Source organism: Nicotiana tabacum, chromosome 21 (assembly GCF_000715075.1).
Source record: "Nicotiana tabacum cultivar K326 chromosome 21, ASM71507v2, whole genome shotgun sequence".
Classification (NCBI taxonomy): domain Eukaryota; kingdom Viridiplantae; phylum Streptophyta; class Magnoliopsida; order Solanales; family Solanaceae; genus Nicotiana; species Nicotiana tabacum.
Window position 1 is genome coordinate 58574876 of NC_134100.1, and position 6266 is coordinate 58581141.

Consider the following 6266-nt stretch of genomic DNA (forward strand, 5'->3'; position numbering starts at 1 on the left):
CGTGAAAAATGCCAGTCATAGCCCTCATGTAAGTTGCCCCGGTGTTCTTCAGACCGAATGACATGTGTAACAGTAAATCCCCCATGGTGTGGTGAAGGCTGTCTTCTCTGCATCTTCTTCATCCATCAGGACTTGGTGATACCCAGCATAACAATCCACAAAAGATTGTATCTCATGTTTGGCACAATTGTCGACAAGGATGTGGATGTTGGGTAATGGGAAGTTGTCCTTAGGGCTTGCTTTGTTCAAATTCCTGTAATCAACACATACTCAGATCTTCCCATCTTTCTTTGGTACTGGGACTCCATTGGCCAACCATGTGGTGTATCGGACTACTCGGATCACACCTGCTTTTAATTGTTTGGCAACCTCTTCTTTAATCTTATCGCTGATGTCTGTTTTGAATTTTCTTTGCTTTTGTTGGATAGGTGGACAACCGGGATAAGTCGGCAACTTGTGTACCACTAGATTGACACTTAGTCCTGGCATATCATCATAAGACCATGCAAACACGTCTTTAAATTTAAACAAGAGTTGGATCACTGCATCTCTAGTTTTTTCCTTGGCGTGAATCTTATCATGGTCTCCCTGACCTCTTCTGAATTGCTCAAATTAACTGGCTTGGTTTTATTTAGGTTTGGCTTAGGCTTATTCTCAAATTATTCCAATTCTCGATTTATTTCCCTAAAAGCCTCATCTTCATCATATTCTGGTTCTTGATTCATTATTTCACAGTTAGATAACGTTTTAGGATCTGGGCATGAAGTCCGCAAGCATGTCATGTTTTTTAAGTGTGCATTATTAGAACTGAAAAGAGAAAGATAAGAAAAATAGCAAAATCAGAAAGAATAACAGGAAAAGATTCATAGACGATGAAATATTGATTTCATTTCATTGAATTTGATGATAGGAGGGTTTACATGGGAATTTAAAAAGACAACAAAAACTAAAAACATTCGAGTTACATTGGGCCTGACTGGGAATGGAGTAGCCTGCCAGTTTTGCAAAAACGAATTTGATGATAACCCGGAATGCAGAAAAGATGGCAAGACTAAACTACCAGGATTCCCGCCTGACTGGGAATGGAGTAGCCTGCCAGTTTTGCAATTTCGCATTGGGCCCCATGTATTGCACCGCAGCAGTGCTCGAGCCTTCGCCCGGTTGGACCATGTGAACTTCATAGAGCATTTGTCTCATTGCTTCACAGATATCCTCAATTTCGTCGGCCGTGAAGGCCTCTTCTTCTTCTTCTTCTATATATCTTGGCTTAACAAACAATTTGGCGAGGTGTGGGATTGGCTGAGGCAAAACCCACCCATCTTTCTTACGTTTATCGGCCCATTTTCCATCGGCATCTGTGGCTTGGAAACGTATGCCAAAGAATTTCTTGTTGGCAGCCAAGGTGACAGGTTCTATGATGCCCTGTAAGGATACCCCGAGCCCTTTTCTAGGCTTGTACCCATGTCTGATCATTTTGCTGGCGACCATGATTGATGCACTTGATAAACAAGGTTGAGGGCATGGGATTCCTTCCTCGCACTGGTCGGCGCGCACAATTTCAAAGGCTTGATAGATGATGTTCTCGCTTCCCTCTCTTGCCTCGAGGTACGGGACTGCCAGGTCCCTATAGATTGACTGTTTATCTTCTCCATGGACCACTATTTCTTGGTTTTCATGTTCAAACTTGACCATTTGATGGAGAGTAGAGGGCACGGCTCCCGCTACATGGATCAATGGTCTTCCTAAGAGAAATTTATAGGAAGTGTCCATGTCCAGAACTTGGAATGTTACTTCAAAATCTGTGGGGCTAATGGTTAGGATTAAGTCAATCTCCCCTATTGTGTCCCTCTTGACACCATCGAAAGCACGCACGCAAACATTGTTTGTTTTGATCATTTCAGTCCCAATTTCCATCCTCTGCAATGTTGATAGAGGGCAAATATCGACTCCGGACCCGTCGTCCAATTTCACATAATATCCTTCACACTTGGCAGTAAAGTGAAGGGCCTTGTTGTGGGCGGCTCCTTCGGGAGGCAAATCGTTTCGGCTGAAGGAGATTTGGTTGACCTCAAAAAATCGCTCTGCCATTTTTTCTAACTGTTCAACCGTGGTCTAAATTGGAACATATGCCTCATTCAGCGTCTTTAGAAGCACCTTTTGGTGTTCGTTTGAGCTCATCAGTAGAGACAAGAGTGAAACCTGGGAAGGGGCTTTTCTTAGTTCATCAATTACAGCATACTCCGAGGTTTTCATCTTTCGGAAGAATTCCTCCGTTTCTTCAGCAGTTACAGGCTTTTTGAGGGGGAAATGCTTCTGCTTAGTTTTGTTCAATTCTTCTGGGTTATGATACTTCCTAGATTGGTTTGTCTCATTCACTTCCCCCTTAACTTACTTCCCTTTATATGTGACAATTGTCTGATTGTAGTTCCAAGGGACGGCAATAGTGTCTTTTATGGGATTTTGTGGCATGCGGATAATGATCAAAGGCTCATCCAGCCTAGGTGGAATGACTGGCCTCCATGCCATGTAAGTCCCTTTTGGTATATACATTTTTGGGCTTAACATGAGCTGTCCCTTTTTGGGGGCTCTTGAGATGTAGAGAATGGCCTCTTTGGCAGGTGTTTCCCCTGTCTTTGCTTCCCCATCCTTTTCTTCATTTTGGGGAGTGGAATTCATCTTTTTCTCATCACTAGCTTGTTTTGCCACCGCTTTGGGTTTCTTTTTGGAGTCAGCGATGGCAATTATAGCTTTTAATGCTGGGTCAAATTCTTTGTCTTCGCAGATCATCCTGATGACCGGCCCGTTTTTGTGGGCCGGTAACTGGTTGTTGTTCACATTAGGGACTTCCTCGTCCCTTAACACTACCCGCTTCTGTTCTATCAGATTATCGACTGCTCTCTTAAGGGTCCAACAATCTTCAGTGTCATGCCCTTCCGCCCCTGAGTGATAAGCGCACCTGGTACCTGGCCTGTAGGATGGAGATTCCGGATTCTGTCTGTTCGGAGGTACAAGCTGTAATAGGCCCATTTGGACTAATTTTGGAAAGCGGCTGGAGTAAGATTCACCAATGGGGGTGAAGTCAGTTTTCCTGGGTGGTTCACGGGGACGGGTGTTATACTGATAACTGTTATGAGGTGGACGGGGATTATACGGAGCTTGGTGATGAGGGTTGTTTCTTGGAGGTGGAGCTCTGTTTTGATTGTAATGTTACTGTGGCCGGGTGTACGGTTGAGCGTTTATTACTGTATAAGGATGAGGGTCCATAACATAAGCTGCATCCTAGTGGGGGTAATAATGTTGCGGGGCCCTGGGAGGTGGACCCGAATAATCCTGGGGTCGCCAAGAGTTTCTTAAGCTCGAAGCCATCATGGCTCCCTCTTCTTTTTTCTTCCGGCTTGCTAAACCACCCAAGACGCTCTGAATGGCTTAGGAAGTGGCTCTTAGAGATGATTGACTTAAGATGCGGCCTGCTTTTAGGCCGTTCTCTACCATTTCTCCAATTTTGATGGCCTCCACGAACGGTTTGCCCATGGAAGACATCATGTTTTGGAAATAATCGGCCTCTTGGGCCTGTAAGAAGACACTGACCATCTCGGTCTCATCCATCGGGGGTTTTACCCTGGCCGCTTGTTCACGCCATTTGATAGCGTATTCTTGGAAACTTTCTGAGGCTTTCTTTTTGAGGTTGGTCAAAGAATTTCTGTCCGGGGCTATATTAACATTGTATTGGAATCGCTTTACAAAATCCCGGGCCAGGTCATCCCATATATACCAATGGTAGATGTCTTGGTCCATATACCATTCAGAAGCAATTCCGGTGAGGCTCTCTCCGAAGTAGGCCATTAACAACTCTTCTTTTCCACCAGCGCCCCTCAGCTGGTTACAGTATCACTTTAAGTGAGTAATTGGGTCTCCATGCCCATCATATCTTTCAAACTTTGGCATCTTAAAGCCCACGGGTAAATGCACATGAGGGAACATGCACAGATCAACATATGACACGCTCTTTTGGTCACTCAGGCCTTGTATATTCTTGAGGCTTTTCTCAATGCTTTTCATATTTTGTGCTATCTCCTCTTGTTCGGGATTCCTCATGATTTTCTCATGTTCTACGAGAGACTCAAATTGTGGGTGCTGAGGATAGGAATTTGGGGTAACCCGAGAGGTGTCCAATTGGAATTGGGGAGCTTAGAAAGTAAAATTTGATGGTTCGAAGGTTTGTCGCAGCAGTGTTGGTTATGCCATGCTAGAGGCTGGTGGTGCTGTGAACACTATAGATGATATTCCTTAAGATGGTGCCTGGGGGAGAAACTAAGAAGGCATACCAGCGAAGTTGGTTGACATGGTGGGGTACCCAAACGGGATGAATGGGTTGGTCACTGGGATAGGGACATTGGTGGTTCCTCCCGTCCTGGGGAGCAATTCAGGGAATTCAGGGATAGTATTGGGCGGTTCCCTATCGTTGGACCAGGCATCCCACATTTCTAGCATACGGTATCGCAGCCTTCTATTTTCCTCAGCAGTTGCTGACTCTGACTGCGGGATAGCCGATACCGGGCTATCCTCGAGCTCAATGATGGGTAGATGACTTTCTGAGGTCATGGCGCTACTTCCTTTAGATCTCATGAAATAAGGGTGTGAAGCCAGATTACTACCAAAAACCAACCACCTAAAAATAGAACCTGTTCTTTTAGCGCACATACAACAAACTGGTTAGTTCGAGACATTTAACATATAAGGAATCGCATATTGGGGAATGCAATGCACCTAAACTGTTAAACGTTTTCCTAAATATTTTGCAACGGCTGTGTGTTTCATCTCGGCTTTATTGTCTCTCTCTTTTGCTTTCTTAATTACTTTCTTTAGGGTTATGATCGAATCATATGTGGATTGCCTACGTATCATGACGCCACATGAATCAAATCATTATGTAGTTCAGGGGATAGGTATGAAGTAGCACATTTTTTCTTCATTTCATTAACAAAGATATCTCTTTTTTTGGTTTTTCATTACAGGGAATTAAAGTACTGACAACTAAAAAGAAAAACAATACAGACTCAAAATAAACGACAAAATAATTTTGAACAAAACTCTACAAAGCAGTAAAGTACAGACTCGAAAACTGGAAAGTCAAAAGTACATGAGAGCCTCTACTGGTTTTCTTGGAGCCTGTGGGGCATTAGCTGGTCTTTGTGCTGGCCTTCGCACAATATCTTCTTGAAGACGGTCTAAGTCATCCATTACCTGGTGGACGAAGGTCATCATAGAAGCGAAAAATATGGACCTAGTCATGTCTTCACACTCGTGACATTTCATCACGACATAGTCAGCTATCCCCTTAATCCTGGTTCTGATAACTCCTTTCTCTTGAAGCAGACGCCCAATTTGTTGTGCCCGGGCCTCCAACACTTGTGCGCTGGTATTGTTTTGGTCCTGTAGTTGTTGGACGCTTTCTTCTAGTTGGAAAATTAGTGTGTAGCAGTGCTCCTTTCCTGTCTTAAAATCTTTGGTTTGCTGGACCATTTCATTCCCAAGGGCAAACAGCTTCTCTTTTAGAATTGTTATTTCTTTTCCATATTTTTGTCTCAAATGGTGGGCCTGTTCTTCTACTCCTTTGTCTAGTTTTGTTTAGCATTTAGCAAATCCCTTTCGGTTTTTATCAAGTCAACTGCATAGTCGTGGACCTTCATTCTTTAGTTGTTGATGATCTTTTCATCCTTCTCGCTTCTTACAGGCATTTCGGCGGCTATCCTCATGTCCCGGAGTTGGGCTCGGAGCGCCTCGTTCTCTCGGGTCAATTTTCTCTTTTCACCTTCGGTTACCTATGCCTGTAAGTCATTGTCAAATGCAAGATTGCTCAACCTTTCCTCTAAGGCATGGATGGTGGCTTGATATTTCTTTTCTTTTTATCCCCAGGCCAAACACTCTCGGATTTTGTCATCAAAAGCCTGAATATGAGGCCTTTTTGCGGGCCTTTCTGGCTCGGGCTTCGGTTCCTCATCAATGCTATTCATTTTTTCAAACCATGCAGTATAGCCCGGATCTACTTCGCCTTTGGCAAGATCAAGTACTTGGGTGTCCTCTTTTAAGTATCGGCACCCATTCCAGATTTGTTGAATTAAAGCTTCGGAAAGTGGGGCTTCGGGATGTAGCTCAATAACTTGGACACTCAAGTCTTCATCCTCAGGCACTACTTGATACCTTCCTAATTGCCTCAGAACCCTTGGGAGTGCATATGGTTGGACACTTCTCAAGCCCATCAATAG